The following is a 12021-nucleotide window of genomic DNA, read 5'->3' as shown; positions in this document are numbered from 1 at the left end:
CCAAAATGTCCAAACAACTTACCCCGCCTGTAAAAACTGGAGAAAAGGTGTTCAAAGTGAGCTGTCAAATGGTCAAAAGCTCATGTCTGGTGAAAGTAACCCAAGATGGGTTGCAAGAGACCTTCAAAAAAGACAACAACATACTAGAGCATGTCACCGAAGCAGCCATACATGGCACCATGAAAACATGCTGTGCACACTGACATATTATCAGCTTGTAGGATGATATGGTGACTTTGTTAGCTGTTGCCTGTTAAGACATTTTTTGCCCACATGATGAATGGATCTCTAATATCCTCTCTCATTTTAGCTCTGTTTTTGGAATAACTCCTGAGGGAAATATCAGGCTCTTTAGCTGCTAATTGTGCCCCTATGTTCACCAGCTACTCACTAAGTATGCCTGTCTGCTGTTTAGTTCTGGGCAGGCATCATACAGTCAGTTTTTAAAGCTTTTGGAAGAGTGACGAGACTGGTGAGGGAATCAAAACTAGTTACAGGCCAGAAAATGAAAACACTGAGCTAAAAGATGATGAAACACTTTATAAAGCTGGGGGACACCGCAGAGTTGGGTGATAATTCTCTGTGGGTTCATTACAAGGAGCAACCCCTTTCACTACATAAGTAATCATGTGATCTCAATATAAGAATATTGATTATAGACCTATTAAAATTTGCGTTATCTCTTAAAATATCTTCCTCAAGGTTCACTGAGTACTCACATATATTGTTTAGTAATTTGAAACAAACAGATTCATCTGTCTGGTAACAAAACGTACCTGCTATATCTTACAAAAAGTACCACTTACAGCACACCAATCAATAATCTAAAAAACTCTAAATACATTTTAGTCAATTAATACAGAGAATCATAGTTCATGCAAGGAAGTAGACTTGTTTTTTCAGTCCAAAACATTTTATGGGAGTTTGTCAGACTGAAATCCATCCATATGTGTCTTGGTCAGAGTATAATGAAGATGTGTCAGAACATAATGAAGACATGTTGAAACCGAAGCACACACTTTAGCTGAAAAACAGCTGGACATAAAGGTACCACGTGGCAATAATAATAATTTGAGAAACTGCAGCATGACAGCTAAGTTTGTGAGTAACATTTTATGTAACGGATGGCCAATGGTACAAAAATAAGGTGCAGTATATAAACAATGGATATTGTTGGCATTTACTCTTTTAATTGTTCTTAAAAGAGTGCTCAGATGGGCTTTGTACAGATCAGACTGTGATGAGAAAGAAATCTTTTCAAATACAATAAAAGTGCGGATGTGAGAACAAGGCAAGAGCAGGAAACCACGATGTCAGTAGCACAGTGTCCAGGCATCAGCCACATCCAAACACACCTCAAAAGCTTTTAATCACTTTGTTGTTCTCCCTGGGTACAAAGAAAAGGGAAGGCAGAATAAAGAGTTTCTCAAGTGCACAAGGGAAAACAGCAACACATGGAAGAGTAAAAAAAAAAAGACTTTTAAGGATTTGATTTTTTTTTTCAAGAGGAAAAAAATTTAACAGGTCAAAGGAACAAAACAACATCACAAACACACAAGCAAACACAGTAGAGGCCTCATCTCTAGTTGAGTTTGTGTCTCTGATTGCTTCCCTTGTGCTGCTTGTGGCCGAGGCTTATCAAAGAGTTCCTTTCATAAGTGCCAGGATCAAGCCACTGCTGTGACTGCTTGGCACCCACTCAGGTGGTTTGGTGCTGGGGAGGGTGAGGGGGGCTTCAAAACAAAGAAAGCAAGGCAGAGGAAGTCAAAACTGAAGATGGTGAGAGTGAAGGAGAGATGGTGCATTTGTGCCTTTAAAGGAAAATGGAAACAGAAAACGACTGAGTACCGAGGGGAATTGCCCACAGCTTCTGCAGGGTGCCTGTGGAATACGTGTGTGTGTGTGTGTGTGTGTGTGTGTGTGTGTGTCTGTGTGGTTTTCATCATGACTGAAGGAGAAGGGAGAGTGAGAGCAATCTTTGAGTCTGGGGAGGAGTTGTTTTATACATGTGCTGAGAAAATTAATATGCATTTGCTTTAAGCTTTCTCTGCCTCAGCAATTTCTTCCTGGCGTGCACTATAATGCACAGAATATCCAGGTGAAGGCAGAAATAGTGAAGGACATGACTCCACAGGAAAGGACCAACACACACACACACACACACACACACACACACACACACTTACAGCATACCCTAGGGCCATATGTTCCTTCTCACTATAGCAGCCATAGCTCTATCAAGCCTGTCATCGGCTCTATTCACTAAAGCTTGTGACAGTGTTGCATTTTTTATGAGACATAATAACTCTGACTTTGTGAGCCACCCACTAAAAGGTGAGTTGGGTTAGCTGGGTGCTCCGTCATGTTTAGGAGTCGATGTTTGCATAAGCAGATCCTGATACCAAAGTGATAACAACATGTTATAACCACTTCGCATGTCGTGTCACACATGCGGTCACATCAGCCTTATTGTATGCACTGTTCAGTGCACTGAGATGACTACATTTGCATGTTGTGTATAGAGGATTAAGAAACATTTATTACCTGATTACACTGACAAGAGAAAGATATTGTACAGACAATATAGTAAAGATGTTCAGGGAGCTGAATTCATCACCCATGAACGTGGCTTGATCTTTAGTCTTTGTTTACATGTTGTCTGTTTTTTCCTTGACTGAGCAGCAGAGCTCCAGGGAAATTAACTCTTTGTCTTCCATCTGCAGAATGGCGAAAACTGAGAAATCACAGATTTGCTCTTTGACTGATTCAGGGCTGCCTGATATCCAAGTATCATAATGAATGTGGTGATGTGGTGTATTATGTATGCGTGTGATTCATGCATGTTCCCTCAGTCTACCTTTGCCTGCAGCCAGTCGGCAGTGCCTTCACTCAGTCTTGACTTCTCTCCCCCAGGCTCCCAGATGATGGGCTAACCTTTTCACCTTGGCCAGGACTGCAGCGTCACTCCCAGCATGAACTGAAAACTCATGCCCGCACTACACACTTCACAGCCTTCTCCTCTGTGCTGTCTTCCTCCACTTGCATCTGATTTGAATCCTGCCTTAGAAGAAAGGTCAGAATTCTACCTTCTTGGGATGCATTATATTTGCAATACTTATTGTGTGTGATCTGAGTTTTAACGCACTATACATGACTGTTTCCATTTTTTTCTACTTGTGATAAGAGCAACTAGATGCCTAAATTTAACATAAAACATCTTTCTTGAATGGGCTCTGTCTTTTTATACTGCAGTGGATAAAACAAGTAAACAGAATATAGAATCAGTTAATGCATAACATGTAATGTGAGATAGAATAATAGACTGGGTTATACTTATGTAACAGTAGCAGAGGCATTGACCTGTTATTTTTTAGAAATGTACTCTGGGGGGAAGTTGGGACAGTCTTCCTGTTGTTCAAAACATTTTGCAGGGTGTTCCCGAAAAAAGAAAAGCGAGACTAGGAGTTGACTTTGGATATTTTACGAATATACAACTTTTTAAATAACATTAAGTGTACAAACCAATAACTGTAAAGTTTGTACTGAATGCAGCATCTTGCAAATGTTTCTTTGTTTGAGCCATATTTGGTGTAGATAAGTGATTTTTTTATGTTACACTTTGTTGTCTTTCTTGTCTGACCCAGGGGAGGTCCCAGGGTGGTTTCCTTCATCCAGGCCTTGAACACAAGAGCCTATCAAACCCTCAGCTGAAGTTCATCTTATGGCATAGTCATGCTCCCAGCATGGCAGAGCTACACCAGAAAAAACTATAGTCTGTCCTCAGGGAAGAGAACAGAATAGGAAACTTCCCCAGAGGTAAGATGAAGGGAGCAGATGACGAGTGAGGTTTAATCTCCTGTGCTCTATATTTTTCATAACAACTTGAATTATCTTCTGTTTAAAGAAGGTGTGTGCAGGAAAAGTGCAAATGATATAATTTATGATTTAGATGCTTATTACCAGCTCTGCTGTGGTGTTTGAAACTGTGATCTCAGTAATTTGATCATCTTAATGCAGGCTTAAAAAGAATAGTTTAGCACAAAGACTGGCAGCAGGGGAAAACAGCTGGTACCCAGTTTACCACTTCCTCTTAAGCTCATTCATTTGGTTAGCTTATATTGTATTTCTTTAATAAACTGAAATGTAGAAACAGCAATTTTGGAGGCTTATGTATGGACATCAGTGTTTTCCCCTAACTCTCAGCAAGAAAATAAACCTGCATATTTCCCAAAATGTCAAACCTTTCTCTTAAAATAAAAACCAGCCAATAGATGCATTAATTTCCTTTATTTTGTTTGGTGTTATGATGCAAATATTACTTTGTTTGTATGATTTCAGTGACTGGTATTATCATAAAACTATGACGTATTTAACACTTTTCTCAAAAATCCAGGTTCTTGCTATATGCTCATACTCAGGGTTTTTGGTCTGCTTTGTCTTACTTTAGGTGCCCTGTCCTTAAATAACTTAAAGTAAAACACAGTGAATCTGAAATTACTATAAATTATGCAAAATGATGAATGCAATACCTTGTAGAAATATTAATATTAAAAGCACTAAATTTTAAGCTAATCATTGCTGCCCCCTTTCAGCTCAGCAACAACAAAACTGCACAAATGCACAAAAGGTCAAGGTGCTGTACAGGAAACAGATGCATAATACAGTACCACATATATCACTGTGAGCTCACTGAGTCTACAGGAGAAAGTCAGGAGCTGTGTGTGTAGGTACAGTGTGTGTGCTAAGGGTTAGAAGCAATAAAGCTGCTGAAAAAGCATATTCTAATCAGCTAACGGGGACTAATATAGCAAAAGCAAATATCTATCTAGAGAATAAACTAAAAATGAAATATGTATGAATCCATATTCATAGCACCAACACGTCATGCACTGTACAGTAAAACTCCTGAGTGGCTTTAGTGCAATGTCTTGCGGAGTCCTCCTCACTCCTTACCCCCTTCCCTCTCTCCCTTCACCACCCATCCTTTCCCCTCTCACTACCATTCACTCATGGGCCCCTGAACCTCCAGTTTCAAATCCCAGCCAGCTGCCCACCCCCAGCCTGTAGCTTCTGTCTCACACTAGCCACATAGCCAGTGTTGGGAAGGTTATTTTTGACATATAATCGGTTACAGGCTACTAGTTACCCTGTTAAAAATATTATAAGTAGTGTAACTATTTCAATTACTTAATTGAAGTAATGTAACTTATTACTTTTAATTACTTTTTGATTATGTTTTGAACTGGGCAATAAAGCTGAAAAGTCCTCACAACAGTACTGGACACTTGTTACTGTCAAACTTTTATTAAAGGTTCTTCATAATGACTAAAGTTACATAATATATTACTGTTGAAACATGTAGCCTGTAGTGAACAGGCACCAAGCAAAACCCTCTTCTGATTTCAAAAGGAATAAACTGTTGAATTTCCAGCACTGAGAATCGTTCTTGTCCAACAACATGGCCACCCGCCTTGACATTGTTGGCTGGTTGCAGCCAAATGCTTAGAGCAGTGCTCGTTGCTTTGATTGACAGATGAGAGGCTGCGCAATGTCAAACAAAAACCGATCAAAAGCAGCATTCAGAATTGAACACATACTGCCAAATGAATGGAGCTGATCTAGATGTAGAGACCTTGTAAACCATCTACCCTTGGTGGTGTTGCACTTAAATTCGTCTGAACGACTTTACTGAGTTGTGTTGTCTAGAAATAAGGCAAAAGAAGACCGTCTGCAAAGTAACAGGATGAATGTTACATATACATATAAGCTTTTTACAGAAAGGAGTACATTCACATGCAACCCCTGTGTAATCACCAGTGTTTTCATTAGTAAGTGTAATTTAATTACATAATTATTTCTTCTCAGTCACTGTGATTATACTTACATTTATTTTATAACTAGTTACTCCCCAACACGGCACACAGCATTAAGTATTATGTATTTATGTATAGAATATTAAGTCTTCTCAATGGATTATTTGCGATGTGGAGGGAATTTCTGGTGAACTCTGACGAAGTTCTTGTCCCTTAGGTTCCCGTGTCACACCACAGATCTGTCTCCCAGCTCAGTTATATATCATAAAGCCATCAGGGAGACGAGAGTATAATACAAAGCATCATTCATATGAAACTTATTAATAAGGATCTTGGAGCCGGGGGTGCACATCTTTGCAGACAGTATTAATCATTCAAACATAATTGTGAGGAATGTTGCATATATGTTTACAGTACAACACCTACATTAAAACATGGAATTAGATTTCCATCTTTCACTGCAGCCTCTGGACAGATGTGTCAGGTGCATTCTGGTCCACAAGACGTAGCACCTTCTGATTGGTAACTACTGACCTTGACCTTGCATGTGTCTTTTTTGTGATTCAGATTTCTGCTTATTGTTATCCTCCAAGAAAAACACATTTTCATCTGGCTGAGCATATTTTCCACTGAAATCTGCCGAGATCCACGAGTGAGCTGACCACCTGACAACACAGCTGGAGCCAAAAAAATGTTCCAAATTTCTCCCCTGAGAGTAAATAAGAGAGAGCTATACTGAGTAAAAGACAGCAAGAGAGGGTGAAAGCGATGCAGAGGGGGAGCAAACGCAAGAGAGTCGGAGAGAGAGGTGGGGTGCAAAGGGGAGCAGCCCAAAAAGCACTGGTACCCTCTCTCCTCCCTCCCTACAGCATGGCAGTTAATTTAAATTCTGCAAGGAGACATCCCATAAATCACCTCCATTCTGACTAATGGCTTCTGCACTGAGGGAAAACGCTCACCTCTCTACCTGGAGACATTCTGCACTGCAAAAAATATAGGTTATTCTCGGTTTGTGTGTATGTGAGTGTGAACATACATTTATACATTTTATAAGAGTGCTTCAGTCAGACAGACAGTTTCTGAAAGAGTCAGCAGCATGGCTAACCCTTTAACTGGAAGCAGAAATCCCCTTGTGCCAGTCCATAATTAGCCCTCATAACTTCAACGTCTGATGTCAGAAGTGTGCGACACAAACCTAGCCTTGGATTGGATTCCAGAAAAATCACCCTGGGTCAGCACACAAGCACAGTTCATAAGCACTTTAGTACATTCTTCTCTTCTTCCTTGTGGATTTCTGATCATTTCAGAGCAAATATTTTCTTTGTGCATGTGTTTTGGCAACAATATTCAAACATTCTTTTTTATTGAATGAAGAATTGTGGAATAATGTAGTGTAATTTATTTAGGTTTGACTATGAGAAAACATCACATTTACATTAAGATTAAATGCCATTTTTAAGTTAATTTAACCAGAACACAAGAAGGCTCAAAGGCGTATTTCCCCTTCATTTACTTTCATTATTAATCATTTTGTTGACATCACTATTTTCTTGTTTATGTCATTAAACAAACTATGAATAATAGTATGAACAAAACCTGAAGAGTATAACTGGGATTTAGATTCTTAAACTCTGGTGACCATTGTTGATTGTTTGGTCACTGTTATTCAAAGTTTTAGGGGCTTTAAAATAGTCATGGGACATTACATGGGACTGTGATTAACATATCCAACCCACACATTCATACGTGTCGTTTTAAGAGTAGTGCATGTGGAGACAGGCTGCGGCAGACAGGATGGGTTGGAGACAGTGTATGTGACTTCTTGCTGTGGGCACCCAGTCACATATTCACTTTTTTTAAAGTTGGTTCACAGCTTCCTGTCAGCAACAGCCTTTGGATGAGACATGGCACCTCAGGGCCCTGTTTGCTTCTTCATTGCCTCCTTGTGACCTGTCACCGCTCATCTGAGTGTACAGTGACATGACTGATCCGAGACATAGTCTGACGTCTTGGTAAATAAATTTGCCACAAGACCTGTCTGGATATCTCATGCACACAATCAGTAGTAAACAGTCTTGCCTTGTGGAAAATACTGTATTGTGTGTGCATGTGTGTGTGCAGAGTATAATGCTGCTACTTTTCCAGCAATATTAAAAATTAATCAAATATATAAACTTTAGGTTTTAATTGATTTGTGGCCTATTGCTAACATAAATGAATTTCTCATTTTTATGGGATAAACTGTTTCTTTCCAGTGATCGTTCACTGTGGAGTGATGCCTTTCCAGTTGTAACAAGCGGGTGTTATTAAGTGACAGAAGGTCAAAGGCAAATGGAAAATCATTATGAAAAACACTGCAGATATCATTTGCAGATGCATACACACGAGGCAGAGCTCCACCGAGAGACCAGAGGAAGATTAAAGAGAGCGATTTCCACTCTGTAATCTGTTACACTCTGTAGTCATTTAGTCCATACACTCCAGATGAAATAGGCTATCGCTTGTGCAGTGACCTGGAGTCAGCCAGCTTTGCCTTATTCCCGCCCAGTAGCATAGATGACCCTGAGCTGTGATTGAGGCCTCTGATCCCCCTTGTGGGCAATACATGTGTTTTAAAACTCGACGACACGCTTTCCTTCCTCCACCTTCCTCTCCAGTCCATCCATCACCAGCCTCCCATTTTAACCCCCCCACCCCCACCCCCCCAAGTTTATAGTAGGTTGCTTAGACAAGCACTGTTTCCTGCTGGGACCTGACAGCACTTTAGAGGAGGTTTGAAGCTGAGGGGCGTGACACAGATCGCCAGGCTGAGGGAGAGTTCCAGTCCTCTGGACCACACAAGTCACAGCTTCCCCTCCCACTTCTATGTCCAGCTGTGGAGGAGAGATATGAGCCTCTGGCTTTCAGACCCCACCCACTTTAACCAACATCCAAACACCCTCACTGCCCCAGCACCGCCTTGTACACTCCAGCTCATTTCAGCCTAAAACAGCAGGGTTATTTGAGATCCCCAAATGACTGCAGTGGCTGAAGTTGCTTGCTGTGGTGATCGCTTGAAATACTCACCCCACTGACTATTAATGACCATGATCAATCATATGTGAGACTTCACTGCAAGAATATCACATGAAATAAGTGCTGAGGTATGAACCCCCACCAACCAAGCAGGTGTTGAGTTTTTCAGTCAGAAAATGGCATGAAGGGTCAATGAGACTTCACGCCAGGTGAGGTCATTCTGTGCATGAGTCTCTTAGCACCTAGATTATTCCCTTCCTACCTTTTATCCCATTGGATATCAGTATTCTCTTGTGAGTTTTCCCTTCTCTAAAGCTCCAGTCTTGTAATCCAATCTCATTAGCCCTATGAATGGAAGGCTCGCTGTATGAAACCATTAAGAAGGGGTGTCTGTGGCTCCCTCTTAGTAATCTCTCTAACCCAGAAGGATTAATCACCCACAGAGAACAGAAATCAATCCATTGAATCAGTAAAAGATGTGACAAAAACGCTGTAATTTGGGGGATATGGTCGGAAATTATTGGCCAGTTGAAATTCACTAAAGAGAGGGAAGGGAAAAAGAGACAGACTTGTAGAAAACAGTACTCTGTAGCACCTAAACAAGGCAATCATTCCACTATATGTACTATGTATTTTGGAGACTTTTTATTTGTGTGGGAAACTAGCAGTGAAGAAAGTAATACACAAAACAAAATCGGTGATGAAGAATAAAAAAACAGCCCAGGCAATGAATTTATTTGACCAAGTCCTATCATGTATTACAAATAAACAAGGCCCTTTTGTAGGAATCCATCACATTTAGTGCCATTCACATGGTTTGTGTGTCTCCATGTTCAGTAGTGGTGTGTATTTGAAAAATGAGGCCAGGATTTGCTGAGAAGTGTTTGTAACATTTAAGGTTTGATGATGCCTCCGTGAGCCCGTAATGAGAAGGAATGAGGGCCACCCGCCGATGTTAACCCACTAATAAAAACTGCCTTCTTATGAAGGGTGTTAGAAAACCACAATTACCCCCCTGACATTTTTTGCCATATGATTTATGAACTGAATATAGCATCTCCCTTTCTAATCCTTTCTCTCGCTTTAGAGTAATGAGGGGAAGTTAAGGAGAAGCACTGATTGGCTAAAAAGTAGTCTCTGATTTGCCACAGGCCTGCTTGAATGGAGAGGAGACGAGAGCTTGGCTATTGATGAGTTTTTCTCTCCCACGGCCCTTCACCATGTAGTCCCTGGCCGTCTGGACACCCGCCACGTGTGAACAAGCTTTCAGCTCACATCATCTTCTCCACTCCCACCTATAATTGGCCATATGTGTCACCAGCACCCTGCTGCTGCTGCTGCTGCTGCTGCTGCTGGGAATGAAAGGGAGATCACAGCTTTGACAAGGTGATTGTTGGAAGGCTCTTGCTTTGACATGTCAGGTAGGCCTTATTGTTGCAAACACTTCAGCACTCTTGAGCCTTTCTACCACTTAAATTAGCAACTGTTGCCTGCCTGATTTTAATTGTTGTTTAAGTTCTCTGGCAGCAAAGTTGGTTTGAATATAATAGAGAAATAACACCTCGGGTGTGAACTTTAAGCACTTGTCCTTTACATGTGGTCTGGACATAATGAGATATTTTTACAGTCTGGAGAGGATATTTCTGCCGTGGACAGAAAATGTACAGTAGATCGTCAGTAAGCCGACCACCGAATAAACTGAATACATAATGCCCCAAAGCAGCCCAGTGCATGTGGCATTCAATGAGCATTCATTAACCTTTACTTCTGCCGCACCATTTATCTGCATTAAGTAAAGCAGTTAGGTAGAGTGTTCAGACAGGTTATCAGGTAGACATCATTGGATAGGGAAATCCAGCTAAAACAAAGTCAGTACACAAGTCAAGTACATAGAAAATATGCAATCAAGTGTCATCAAGTGTCAGCTTAGTGTCTGAAATTCAGGTCAGTGAAATTGGCTGTCGATGTGTGAGTGATGGCTAAGAGGGGGAAAAGGTCAGAGTTTGGATAAGGATTTGTCCATCATCCCTCATCTAAATGGCAAATGTCACAGCAGCCAGTGGAGAGACCACTGTGGAGTGAGTGTGAGTGGAGGGGCGGGTAAAGAGAAGGTGTAATAGTGGGAAAAAGCTGCTAAGATGCTAGTAGACAGATGCTGAGTGTCGAGTGGGAATAGGGATGATGCCAAACAGCAGCAGCAGAGCAGCCAGCCCAAGGCAGCTAGGGTTATGCCACAGGGGAGGGGGTCGGGGGCAAAATACATGCGAGGCAATGACATGCACACAGAGAGGGCATATGCCTTCCCTCAGGGGACACAGTGGTGTCATTTATCTAAAGTGCATACAAATAACTTTTATGCTTTAGAGTTGTTTACAAAATTGATAGTGGCAAAATGATTGATTTCCCATAATTATCTCTGGTTCTGAAGCAGTAGTAGTTGTAGTAGTGGTAGTAGATAAAGTGGCCATTTTTACAAGTATGGATTATGAAGATATACAGTTTGTGCAGGCTTGTTTGTTTTCTCATACTGATTATATCAAAAATGTAGAATTGCAATTGTGCATAAGACAAAGCATCTGAATTGCTGCTTTCAAAAGTGATGACTAAATAACAGATCCCAGTTTTATCCTTGCTGCCTGGTTGTGATCACAGATCACTTTAATTTACAGAAGATTAGAATAAAAGTGCAAACCCATGTGGGCAAGATTGCAGGTTCTGCATGACAAACTAAAAGATAGTCAGGCAAGTGGGGTGGCTTTATGGTTTGTGCCATCAATAGCCTATAATCACAGAGCGCACAGAGTCTCTTCAAGATGATGTGGTGTCTTTTGTGCCATAGCTACAAATTTTTTTGCATCAGATGCATCAGAAAGCCTCGCAGTGTGAAGCATGCTTGTTCCCTGTCGTCCTGTCCCTCATTGCTTCTAATGTAATGATTATCTAATAACAGGCTGGCGCCATGCATCATGACTACTACATAAGTTAACAATGTTAATGAGACATTTCGCTGAACGATATCATAATTGTATCTTTACCTTCTGACACAGGATGTCAGCGATACAGCATGTGATGAGTTAGTGTGTACGGTGTGTAACTGTGGGATTCTGATGGCTCACCCTTCTGGAGAACATACTACATGCTCATGTGACTGTGTAGCGTTGAATTCCCATTTGTGCACTGCTTTCTTATTTTG

The 12021-nt window shown here is 40.9% G+C and overlaps 1 long non-coding RNA gene across 1 annotated transcript in view; it reads left to right on the top strand.

Annotated features, from left to right (window-relative positions):
- Positions 1 to 3908, top strand: part of LOC109964229 (uncharacterized) — a 66813-nt gene extending 62905 nt beyond the window's left edge. Inside the window, exons 4-5 of the long non-coding RNA XR_002275483.1 lie at positions 2914 to 3073; positions 3645 to 3908. This is a non-coding gene — a long non-coding RNA (uncharacterized LOC109964229). The remainder of the gene's footprint in view (positions 1 to 2913; positions 3074 to 3644) is intronic.
- The last annotated feature ends 8113 nt before the right edge of the window (positions 3909 to 12021 follow it).

This window comes from Monopterus albus, unplaced genomic scaffold (genome assembly GCF_001952655.1).
Source record: "Monopterus albus unplaced genomic scaffold, M_albus_1.0 scaffold85.1, whole genome shotgun sequence".
Classification (NCBI taxonomy): Eukaryota; Metazoa; Chordata; class Actinopteri; order Synbranchiformes; family Synbranchidae; genus Monopterus; species Monopterus albus.
The sequence above is the reverse complement of the archived record's forward strand: the minus strand, read 5'-3'. Positions and strand labels throughout refer to the sequence as shown.